A 12,930-nucleotide genomic window follows, 5' to 3' on the forward strand; every position below is an offset into this window, starting at 1 on the left:
GAGCCTGTTTCCGATTCTGTGTCTCCCTCTCTCTCTGCCCCTCCCCTGTTCATGCTCTGTCTCTCTCTGTCCCAAAAATAAATAAACGTTGAAAAAAAAATTTTTTAAATAAAAAACAGAATAAGGTTCAGAGAACTTCTCATGGACGTTAGGGGAGAGCCACATGCTGGGAGAGGGCATGAAAACTGCATCCTTTCCCCATTACTTGCCCTATGCATCTATTCCGTCTAGCTATTCCCGAGTAATATCCTTTTTTTTTTTTTTAATTTTTTTTTTAACGTTTATTTATTTTTGAGACAGAGAGAGACAGAGCATGAACGGGGGAGGGTCAGAGAGAAGGAGACACAGAATCTGAAACAGGCTCCAGGCTCCGAGCTGTCAGCACAGAGCCCGACTCGGGGCTCGAACTCACAGACGGCAAGATCATGACCTGAGCCGAAGTCGGCCGCTTAACCGACTGAGCCACCCAGGCGCCCCAGTAATATCCTTTTATAATAAACCAGTAACCTAGTACGTAAGATATTGTTGTGAGTTGTTTTTTTTTTTTTCCAGTAGAGTAAACATACAACGTTATATTCATTTCAGGTGTACAATATAGTGATTTGACAATTCTCTACGTTGCTCAGTGCTCATCACTGTTAAGTGTGATTTTTAAAAATGTTTTTAATGTTTGTTTATTTTTGAAGGAGACAGAGTGAGAGTGGGGGAGGGGCAGAGAGAGAGGGAGACACAGAACCCGAAGCAGGCTCCAGGCTCTGAGCTGTCAGTGTAGAGCCCAATGGCGGGGCTTGCATTCACGGACTTCAAGATCATGACCACTGACTGAGCCACTGAGGCACCCCAGTGTGCTCTTAATCCCCTTCACCTACTTCACTCATTCCCCCCCCACCCACCCATCTCCCCTCTGGTAACCAGCAGTTTGTTCTTACAGTTAAGTGTTTCTGTGAGTTCTATGAGGTGCTCTAGCAAATTAATACAACCCAGAAAGGGGGCCATTGGAACTTCGAATGTGTAGCCAGTCAGTTGGAAGCACTGGTGATAATCTGGGCTGGCAACTGGCACCTGAAGTGGGGGTTGGGTAGCAGTCTTGCAGGACTGAATTTTTTTTTTTTTTTTTTTTAAGATTAGTTTTCGGGGCACCTGGGTGGCTCAGTCGGTTGAGCATCCGACTTTGGCTCAGGTCATGATCTCACAGTTTGTGAGTTCGAGCCCCACGTCGGGCTCTGTGCTGACAGCTCAGAGCCTGGAGCCTGCTACAGATGCTGTGTCTCCCTCTCTCTGCCCCATCCCTGCTCATGCTTTTTCTCTATCTCTCAAAAATGAATAAACATTTTTTAAAAAATTTTTTTAAAGATTAGTTTTCTATTCTTTTTTTTTTTTAATGCCTATTTATTTTTGAGAGAGAGAGAGAGCAAGGGAGGGGCAGAGAGAAAGGGACAGAGGATCTGAAGCGGGCTGTGCGCTGACAACAGAGAGCCCACAGTGCAGGGCTCCAACCCACGAACTATGAAATCATGACCTGAGCTGAAGTTAGACGCTTAACCACTTAACCGGCTGAGCCACATAGGTGTCCCCAGGACTGAACTTTTAACCTGTGGAATCTGATACTATCTCCTGGTAGAGAGTGTCAGAACGGAGTTGAATTGGAGGACATCCAGCTGGTGTCACAGAGAATTGCTTGTGGGCAGGGAGAAACCTTCCCCCACTCCCCCCCCCAACACATTTGTAATTGGGTCCAGAACCACCAAGGGTGTAAGGGAGTAAACCTGAAGGAGCTAGTGAGGGAGAGAAAATAGTTGACAGAGATATTTAATGCTCCCTCCCTCTTCCCACGTCTTTTCCCCCTCTCCCACCACCTCCCCATTCTCTCTCCCACCCCAAGCTTTCAGTCTTTCTCCAATCGGAGAGCCTTATGTTCTGTAGTCAACTGCTTCTGTTCTGCCCAACCGGCATTCTCTGGTGCACTGTAGTAACAGGGCTTCCTCCTGCCTGTTAGTTGACTAAAAGAGTAATTTTCTGATGCTAATCAAAGATGAAAACCCATTTCCCCAATTAGAGGGAAGTTTAGGCTGCACAGCCTCCCTGGGTATTACTATTCAACCATGGCATACTTAGCAGCAAGAAGACTGCACTGGGAGAAGAGATTGGCCAGACCAGACAGAATCTCCAAACATGGGCCAAACCAGAACACCAATCAAATATCTAAAATATCTAAAGATGCCTTGACTACTTCAAATATGGAACCCAAAGTAGCCTGCTTGTTTCTACAACCATTCATCTACAAAAGCTGTGCGATCATTTATGTTTCCGCCTTTGACCCAGGAGATGTATATGTTTTTACTGCTCTTTCTTGATTTATCAATGCTAGACGTTTTCAAGTGACTTCCTGTTACGGTAATAAGAACTTAGCTTTCTGACAATGTTGTCAGTCTCTTTCCTTCTCATCCACATGCTGCTGCCTGGTTAATTTTCTTTTGAAGTTTTGAAGTTGAACTCAGAAATACCTTTATAATCACAATGCATAAATTAATATCTACTATTTACTTAAGGCCTGACCACCTCCCCCACCCCCCACCAACTTCATCTTCATTGTTTGAAGATGCTCCCCCACGAAGATCCTGAAAGTTGAAACAGCTCTGACTACAGCCCCCTCATCTTTAGGGCTTTTCCCCTCCTTCCCTCACTCCTCCCTGTCTCTTTCCTCCCACTGTGCCCTCTCTTTCTTCAGTCTATTATTACAGTCCTCTTATGGCTTCATTTACCACCTTACACAATCTAGGTCCCATGGCCAGCCACTTGAGGGGTGTTTTCCTGGCACCCCCAAAGCCTTTACCATCCACATTCCCTAGTGCCAAGCGGAACTAGAGAAAGTCCAGAAAACAAACTGGTTATTTCTACAACAAATCAATGATACCCCATCTTGGTTGGGCTTTCATTTATACAAGATAAATCCTCTATCTGCCTCTATCTGACCCCTGTCCTATGTTTTCCCAATAACACCTGTTCCAAGTCTTTCCCAACCTTCTCAATTTCCCAACCTCATGATCGTCGGGCTCTCCTTCCACAGATGAGCTCACATCTTGCCTCCTTGCCAAAATCCAGATCAGCTCACCTTCATCCTCCTCACTTCCAAACCAATGGCCTGCACAATCTAATTCATACCCACATTTTGCCTCACGTTTCAGGGTATGCAACGTCCACTGCGGACATCTCTGTTCTAAATGTCTCTATACTGTCTGTCTTCTGGGCTGCTTCTTTGGTCTTTCCTCCTCCATGCTACCCTCCCACCTCCTAAATAACCATCCTCTTACCCCATATGGTCAAAATATTCAAAGAGCATAAGTATGGGGTCTCTATTGTCTCATGGCTCATGCATTCCCCAAACCCTTGTACTCCATCATCCATTCCCATCACTCCCTGGAAACTCAGAGCTCACCAAGGACCTAGCAGCCAATTCCCAAGGCCTTTTATCTTTCTTCTTTCTCAGATATCACTGCAATAGTTAGCACTTTCTTTTTTCTAGTGATTTTATCTGATTCTCAGATTCCAACTGGGTCTTGGGTAAAGGAAGTGATTGCTTTCAGATCATGCCATGCGTTTGTTGGGGCCTGTCCATGACTCCCATCACCCACGGGGAAAGTCAAAACTCCTCAGCTTGGCACATAGTAATAATAGTGAACAGTCATTTAGAACTTAACTTGTGCCAGGCACTGTTCAAAGCAACACACACACATACAGATCTTCACATAAAAACCTCATGAGGTCTGTGCAATCATTATGCCCATTTTTCAGATGTGGAAACTGAGGCACGGATTTAGGCAAAAATTAAGCCAATTGTCCGAAGCCAAACAGACAATGAGTAGTAGAGACAGGATCAAATCACTACACCCTACTATCTCTCCCCTGAACACTTTCCATGGACTGGCTCTGGCCTACTTTTCACACCTAAGCTCCCTCCTCTCACAGTCAGAAGCCATCACCTGCTCCATCTTGACTACCCAATTCTGGGAACACGTTCCATCCTCGACTTCCAAGATACTCCGCTTGCCTGGTTCTCCTGCTTCCATCACGGCATCCCTTTCCTTCCTCCCCCTCGGCTCCTCCTCTCCTTCCTTACACCCTAAATGCAAAGATTCCCCAATGATCTGTCCCAGAATCCTTCCCTGCCTGCTCCTCACTCCCTCCTTGGCAATCTCATTCCCTCTTAAGGCTTCAACTCTCCCCTCCACACAGCTATCCAGATCTATAAGCCCGACCTGACCATTTTCTGAGGCTCTGTCCTGCATTTCTAATTTCCTTAAATACCCTCCAGCCAGACGTTTAGCCAGATACTCAATATATCCAAGGCAGAACTCATCATCTTCTCTCCTAAAAATGCTTCTCTTCTAGAATTCCCAATTTCTATCTGTATTACATTTTAGTCTCAAGGCTCTGACAGTTCCTCTTCCTTGCCAAATGCATCCCTTGAGGAGATGAGGCTGTCAAGGAGCATCTGTCCCCTCCTCTTCATTCCTATGGCCACATCCATTGTTCAAGCCTTCAACACTCAGTGCCTCTTGCTTGGCCTATCATAGAAGCCTTCTCACTACCCCCACTGCGTCAGTCCCTTCCCCTCTCATCCACACAGTGCTCTCTGGTTAAGTTTCCCAAAGCACAGCTCTGCTGATCTTACTGCCTGAAAGGCACTGAACCTACTAAAAATCATCTAAATCTATGTAAAACCTTTTTTGGGTGTACAAGGCCCACTCACACTGCCTATGTTCCATCCAAACCAAAAAGCTTGTTGTTCTCCATTTTTTTGTGCTCTGCTCTTCCCACTCCTTTTCCATAAATGCCCTTGTTGCTCACCTCTGCATGTCAAATAGTATCTTGTCCTGCAAGATTCAGCAGTTCACACTTCCTCCATACAAAGCTTTCTCAACCAGCAGATAGATCGTCAACCAGCAGATAGATCTGCTCTCCCATAACAATCTATTCATACCTCTCCCATGTAACTCAGCTCTCCACCTGGACTGGTATGCCTGGCGCGGTTCTGTGAATGATTCATCTTTATAACGGACACAGCACCTACACCAAGGCTTTAGTCCAGGATGTAACTGAACAGAATAAACAATTATCCACTTCTGGAAGACCCTGTTTGTTTTTAACAAAACCAAAAAGCAATGCCACTGCACCCAACTGATTGACTACGATTATATGTCACTGTTGTATTCCCTGCATAATTTGTCTTTTTCTTGAAAGTAGTAATTATAATACAATACACAGTACATGTCCCTGCAGGCCTTTTCCTTCTCCGTAGATACTTTTTTTAATTTTAAAATGTTTTTTCTATTTATCTTTGAGAAAGAGAGAGTGGGGGAGGGGCTGAGAGAGAGGGAGACACAGAATCTGAATGAAGCAGGCTCCATGCTCTGAGCGGTCAGCACAGAGCCCAACGTGGGGCTGGAACTCATGAACCTCGAGATCATGACCTGAGCAGAAGTCAGATGCTTAACCAACTGAGCCACCCAGATGCCCCGCTCTGTAGATATTTAGAAAGTATCTAATTCCACAAACACACATAGAAGCAAGTGTAAGCCAAGACAGCACTACTCAACCTGACCATTCTGCCTAGCACCTGGCTGCAAAGCCTTACCCAGTCTTTGGCTCCTCCATCTTCCTCACGTTTCACACTCAGTCACTTTCCAAACCCTACAGATTTCTCTTTTTTTGGCAATTTTATACCTTTATTTGACCACCAGTGACTAGTTCTCATACACATTAACTATAGATTTTTGAAAGTGGTGACAGATACACAGGTAACCAACATATAGAGCTTGTTTGGTGAATCTTCATCCTCATTATGTTTTCTGGACAACCACGCATAGATATGGTATGGAACATTCTGTAAGGGTTAAATTGTGGTGTAGGGCTAACCTGTAGCCTTGGGAAATAACAGCTTTGTTTTGACACTGTAGGTTAAGAGATAACAGCCTTGTCCTATCAATCAAGGGAACAAAAGTTCAAGGGAAATCAACTGGATTGGTGTTTGATTGGATCGGGGCAAGGGCATGTTGAGAACTTTGAGAAGGTGGGCCAGAGGCAGGGTCAAGGAGGTCAACTGGGCGCGGCTTAACCGCAGAAGGTCTGAACTGTTTCCACCCCCATCTGGGGACTATTTCTTTGTTTTGTTCCCAGGTGACGATAAGATGATGTGGTCGGCTCTAAAAACTCTGTACCCTGGCTGTTCGAGGCCGCACTCTGGTCAAGAGTGTCGGTCCCGATCGGGTTGGCCTTGCCTCTCATTGCAATAAACTTTGTTGTGACTGTCACTGGTGCCCGAAGCATTCTGTTTCAGGAGTCGTGTGGATGCAACAATTCCTTATTCCTTTAGCCCACATTCCTTAGTCCTTTAGCCCAGAGAGCTTTGTTAAGCCTGGTTGTCAACATGCACATCTGGAGCTCCTACCTCCTCATGGCAAATTTCCAGATCTCTTTGAGTGCCTGAGGGGCACACTTCGTGCAATCCATTCCGTGGATGCACTTGTGAATGTGAATGGTGTGTTCTCTGGTCACTGCCTCCTTGATGACAGAACAACCCTCCTTCTTCTCACCACCCTTCTTTGTGGGAGCTATTCTGCTGGACCTTGGTTGGAAAGGAAACCAAATCTTACAGATTCTCTAATACTATTTCTCACTCCTCTGCCCTTTCTTACACTCTACCTGGGATTTTACTTTCACTCTTCTCATTTGGCCTAAAGCCTCCTCTTAAATTTGTTTTTAATCTTTATTTTTGAGAGAGACAGAGCATGAGTGGGGGAGGGGCAGAGAGAGAGGGAGACACAGAATCCAAAGTAGGCTCCAGGCTCCAAGCTGTCAGCACAGAGCCTGACGCGGGGCTCGAATCCACGAACTGTGAGATCATGACCTGAGCTGAAGTCGGACGCTTAACCGACTGAGCCACCTGTCCTCTTAATTTGTCTCCTTAATTAAGCTTAATTAAGCTCCTCTTAATTTGTCTCCTACTTTCCAGTTTATTCTACACACCACTGCTGGGTTAACTTTTCTCAGGCCCAGTCTTAGCCATGTCATTCCCCTTCAGCATTCCCCAGGGGCCCACCAGAGAAAGTATAATCCCTTCACCAGATGATTTTAGGCCCTGCATCTATAATCCAACTCACAAAGGCCAGTTTGCAGTTGTTAAATAGAAAATCACAAGCCCAAAATGGAGTCACTTACATTAATGCCCCAAATCAGTAAACCAAGACTTAATACATCACCTGCAGTTTCAACTCCCCCCGCTCCTGCCGGAATGTAATCTTTAACCAGCCAAACTGGATTTCTTGGAAGTAATCCTCTGATAGACGCATTCCTCCTCAGAAGGGCAACCTTGCCTAGACAATACTTTCCTTTTTATAATACATTTCTCTTCACGCAATGCCCTCTCTCTGCCTTGTAAAACCTTTCCTTTACTGAAGCTCAGTGAAGCCCCCCTCTGCTTGCTAGATGGGATGCTGGTTATTTAAGGGCAGAAAACTTAGGACAAAATCTGAATGTAAAAGAAAAGAAAACGTCGTAGACCTTTTTTTTTTTTTAATTGTGTAAAAAAGGAAGTGAGAAGGAAAACTGGTAAAAGCAAGATAAAAGGGGCCAGCCAGATGTCCAAGGCCGGATATGCCCCTTACTTGTTTTTGGCTTCTGTAATCTTGCTTTCTTCCGGCATCCACCAACTGCCCTCACAGCACAACTGGGAAGTGGCCCCTCCCTTTTTTCTTTTTTTTTTTTTCCTCTTGAGCCCCTGCAATCCCACCCACAAACAGGCTGACGCCAAGGCTCAGGGCTCAGCCTTTGGAGGCGACTCTGCTAGGCTGGCACCTGTGTGAAATAAACAGTCTTTCCTGATTCCCCAAGTGCATGTCGCTTGTCTCTTCCTGGGCATCGAGTATTTGCTATAACAGAAGTTGTAAAAGGTTTGTGTAAAAGGAATCATTGACAAGGAAGTTTTAATGTGTGGTCAAGCTAGCTAAGATTAAAAGAATTTGTTTAAGACTGAGTTTTTTGTTTTTTTTTAATTTTTTTTTCAACATTTATTTATTTTTGGGACAGAGGGAGACAGAGCATGAACGGGGGAGGGGCAGAGAGAGAGGGAGACACAGAATCGGAAGCAGGCTCCAGGCTCTGAGCCATCAGCCCAGAGCCTGACGCGGGGCTCGAACCCACGGACCGCGAGATCGTGACCTGGCTGAAGTCGGACGCTTAACCGACTGCGCCACCCAGGCGCCCCAAGACTGAGTTTTAATGTCAAGAGTATACTGGTGCAAAATTAGGATTTTGGTTTTCCTCTGTTAAAAGGATGGTTTTCTTAGATTATTGGTCTGTCCTTAATAAAACACTGTAAAAAAGGTTTATCTTTACCTTTAATGTAATTTGCCTAGAGAAACAAAGGTTCTATGTTTTATCTTTATCAGATCTTTCATTACTCAAAAGAAAAAAAACTGAGTTTTTTTAATGTTAAAAGAGTCAAGGCTTTTTACAACTATTTAACTTTCTGCATTTGTCCACAAAGTCCTAATGTCACTTTGGTTAAATGGATAACTGAGTATTGTTTCACAATGACCTATGATCCTATTTGACCGAGCGTTTTAAAGTCTCTCTGATATCTTTTGACAAACTTTCCAAAATCAAATTCTAAAGAAGTCTTTTGACCGCAAACATTTAAATTTTCCTAAAGGTCCCTAGAACATTTTAAAAGATTTGTTCTCCTCATAAAAGAGAAATATGAAACGAATTAGGTTTATTTGGTACGTTAGACTTCACGGAAAGTGTTGTAAAATAAGTGATGCTAAACCTTCCTTGATTATATTTATGTAGATACATGTTATGTAAATAAGTGTTCTACAAATTGTATGAAACCTAGAAATTTGATATGTCCTAGAATATGCTATCACTTGTAATTGTAGTTATTATCTTGAAGTGTTGTGTTACAGAAATAACCAAATTTCATTGTCAGTCACATTGTAATGAACTCTAATCAGACCTTTAACCATGACCTTTTTAAGACATTTACACACAGTTACTGTTTTACTCAGTTGTTTTTACAAACGCTTCGTGCAAATGTGTTTTACCTTCAGAGAAGTTCATGAAAAGGAATCTAACAAGTACTCCAGAATATAGATTTCTGATAACTTTTAGATCATACAACTGAACTGGGTAAGAATTTCCAAAACTAGCGGAAAAACTGTATTCAAACAGAATAGTAATTAATAACACAGGACTAAATGAACTGACAAAGAGGATTATAATTTTTATGACTCTTGTTTAAAACGGGGGCACCTGGGTGGCCAGTCAGATGAGCATCCTACTTTGGCTCAGGTCATGATCTTATAGTTCACCAGTTCGAGCCCTGCATCTGGCTTTGTGCTGACAGCTCAGAACCTGAAGCCTGTTTTAGATTCTGTGTCTCCCTCTCTCTCTGCCCCTTTCCTGCTCTTATTTTCTCTCTCTCTCAAAAATAGATTAAATAAAATAAAATAAAGTAAAATGAAATAAAATAAAGTAAAATGAAATGAAATGAAAATACAATACAATAAATAAAACATCACTGGTTCTCTAAAATTTTGCTTTTTAAGGGGCGCCTGGTCACCTGGATGGCTCTGTCAGTTAAGCATCCAACTTCAGCTCAAGTCATGATCTCACAATTCATGGGTTTGAGCCCTGCATCAGGCTCTGTGCTGACAGCTCAGGGCCTGGAGCCTGCTTCGGATTCTGTGTCTCCTTCTCTCTCTGCGTGCCCTTCCCCCCCCCCCCCAACTCTCTCTCTCTCCCAAAAATAAATAAACATTAAAAAAAATTTTTTTTTAAGGGGCACCTGGGTGGCTTAGTCAGTTGAACGTCCAACTCTTGATTTCAGCTCGGGTCATGACCTCAAGTTGTGACTTCAAGCCCTCCATCAGACTCTGCACTGGCAACATGGAGCTAGCTTGGGATTCTCTCTCTCTCTCTCTGCCCCTCCCCTGCACGTCCTCCTCTCTCTCTCTCTCTCTCAAAATAAATAAATAAACATTTAAAATTTTGTTTTAAATTTTGCTTTTTCATATTTCATATTTAAACTATCAACAATTTCGTAATATATAACTTTGTGAACAAAGATTAAACATTTACTTTCTCTCCCTACCCAATCCCTCCAAAAACTCTTGAGTATTCTTTTCATGACAAAATAACAAGCTATTTACATAAATTCAGTGAGAATGTGTTCTCCTTTTAACAGGACATAGTTAGAAACATTGGTTATATTACCAAAGCTTTAACTGGAATGTCATATTTTTTTAACATTTTTTTAATTTTATTTTGTAAGAGACAGAGTGCAAGTAGGGAAAGGGCAGAGAGAGAGAGAGGAAGACGCAGAATCCAAAGCAGGCTCCAGGCTCTGAGCTGTCAGCACAGAGCCCCATATAGGGCTCAAAACCACGAATGCGAGATCAGGACCTGAGCCGAAGTCAGATGCTCAACAGACTGAGCCACTCAGGTGCTCCTGGAATGTCGTATTTTAGAGATGGGCATGGACTCCAAAATGACTAGACAGTTTGAAGGAACAAAGGGTAACTTTACAGAGTCAATAAAGACCCTTAAACAAATCAACGTGGCACCTTGCTTACAAGTTTCCAGCAAAGCAATTTTACAAAGAGCCTATATAGTCACTCACTATTCATTCTTGCTGCACTTACATAAATAATCAGGCAAAGTTTAATGCAAACAGATTAATTTTACTATTTAAAAAATGAGGGTAGTTTTGGAGAGAGGAAATTATGCTTACATCTTTGTAACCAGATTCTAATCTGGTTAATTGTCTTTGAGGTTCTGTTATATACCTGTAAATTGGACTGGATCCTAAATTCTTCTAGTCTCCTCAAAAATCTAGCTACAACTCTCCAAATTAATGATTCCAATTTTCTCCCACCCTTCTGGTTTGGAACAGGTAAGAGAAAAGAGAAAAACAGGTAAAAGAAAAAGAAAAGAGAAAAGTTCAAACTGCCTTTGAACCTCCTTAGAAGTGACTACATCATGTCCTCTTCGCTACCCAGATGGCAGCCAAACTTTAGGGAATTAAACGTTGGACATGTATCTCATAGCTGAATAAGGTCCCACCTGACATCTGGTCCTACCCAGGCACTGGAGACTTCCAAATCAAAGTGACTAGGAAGAGAAGTAGCTGACATTGAGGTAGACTGCTTCCTCCCAAGATGCCAGATCAAGACTTCATACTTTTTTTTAATTTTTGGGACAGAGAGAGAGCATGAACGGGAGAGGGGCAGAGAGAGAGGGAGACACAGAATCAGAAACAGGCTCCAGGCTCTGAGCCATCAGCCCAGAGCCTGACGCGGGGCTCGAACTCACGGACCGCAAGATCGTGACCTGGCTGAAGTCAGACGCTTAACCGACTGCGCCACCCAGGCGCCCCAAGACTTCATACTTTAAATACAAAACCCTTTCTTCTTCCCTTTCTTTCCTTTACTCTGGCACTCACCTGGAAAGACAACACTATCATCCACATCTCCTGGGCCATGGCTAGGAGTGAAAACCTTTGCCTTTCAGACTACTGGATTTGTCATCAAAATCTCCTACCTGTCCATTTACAGTGCCACCTTAGTGGAATTGGTTTGTGCCTTGTCAGGGTTTGCCTTTGTCCGTGGTAGTTATCATTATCCATGGGGCTACAATGTCTAGATAGCTGGCACACAGCTGGGCAATGCCTCTTAGGTTATCTGTGTCCCTAAATTTTCACAAGTGAAACAAGACATCTCATTGGTCAGTTTCCTTGGACTGTCATTACCAAATTAGAAAAAACCTACCCGGAGGCATTCATGTCTTAGGACTCACTTTTTTTGGAGGGCCATACAGTCCTGTTTAGGAGTAAATATAAATGAGAATATGATCAGAAACTTCTCCCTAACTCTTGAAGATATTGCAGAATTTTGCTAAAACAATAGCTGCCCAACAATGATCCTTAGACTCTCTAGTCAAAGTTGTTCTTCATAATAGGATAGCCCTTGATATCTGTTAGCTGAACAAGGTGTCTCTGCTGTGGCCAACACCACATGCTATACCTGGATTAACACTTCTGGGAAGGTTAAAACTCAGTTACATAAGATCACTGAATAAGCCACTTGGCTCAAAAAGGTGACTCCTTCCATTGGGTCTTTGTTTGATTTATTTGATTTTGATTGGTTTGGATCTTGGGGACCATGGCTTCAAAGTACACTTCAAACACTGGGAATTATAATAATCATAATAATCTCCCTGGTGTGTTGTACTCTCTCAAAAGTTTTAAATGCGGGGCACCTGGGTGGCTCAGTCAGTTAAGCACCGACTTCTGCTCAGGTCATGATCTCACAGTTTGTGAGTTTGAGCCCCACGTCGGGCTCTGTGCTGACAGCTCAGAGCCTGGAGCCTGCTTCGAATTCTGTGTCTCCCTCTCTCTCCGCTCTTCCCCTGCTCATGCTCTGCCTTGCTCTCCTTCAAAAATAAACAAACATTAAAAAAAAAAAAGTTTAAAAAATTTTTTTTTCAACGTTTATTTATTTTTGGGACAGAGAGAGACAGAGCATGAATGGGGGAGGGGCAGAGAGAGAGGGAGACACAGAATTGGAAACAGGCTCCAGGCTCTGAGCCATCAGCCCAGAGCCTGACGCGGGGCTCAAACTCACGAACCGTGAGATCGTGACCTGAGCTGAAGTCGGACGCCCAACCAACTGAGCCACCCAGGCGCCCCGGGGGGCAACCGACTCTTGATCTCAGCTCAGGTCTTGATCACAGGGTCATGAGTTCAAGCTCCACTTTGTTCCTGAGTTCAAGTACCATGCCCAGCATGGAGCCTAATAAATAGACAGACAGACAGACAGACAGACAAAGAAAGAAAGAGAGAGAGGGAGAGAGAGAGAGAGAGAGAGAGAG

The 12,930-nt window shown here is 43.5% G+C and overlaps 1 protein-coding gene across 7 annotated transcripts in view; it reads right to left on the reverse strand.

Moving 5' to 3' along the window:
- Positions 1 to 12,930, reverse strand: part of HSD17B6 (hydroxysteroid 17-beta dehydrogenase 6) — a 48,523-nt gene that overhangs the window by 17,266 nt on the left and 18,327 nt on the right. The window contains exons 1-2 of one of the 7 annotated variants that reach the window (XM_040491686.1): positions 8,132 to 8,138; positions 5,603 to 5,610 (exon numbers count right to left, since the gene is read on the reverse strand). The exons of 2 other annotated variants lie outside the window; for them this stretch is intronic. The gene's annotated coding sequence lies outside the window, so the exon portion shown is untranslated. 4 more of the 7 variants (XM_040491685.1, XM_040491681.1, XM_040491680.1 and 1 more) reach the window with 4 other exon arrangements.

This window comes from Herpailurus yagouaroundi, unplaced genomic scaffold, assembly GCF_014898765.1.
Source record: "Herpailurus yagouaroundi ecotype Mexico unplaced genomic scaffold, PumYag 182, whole genome shotgun sequence".
Taxonomy (NCBI): domain Eukaryota; kingdom Metazoa; phylum Chordata; class Mammalia; order Carnivora; family Felidae; genus Herpailurus; species Herpailurus yagouaroundi.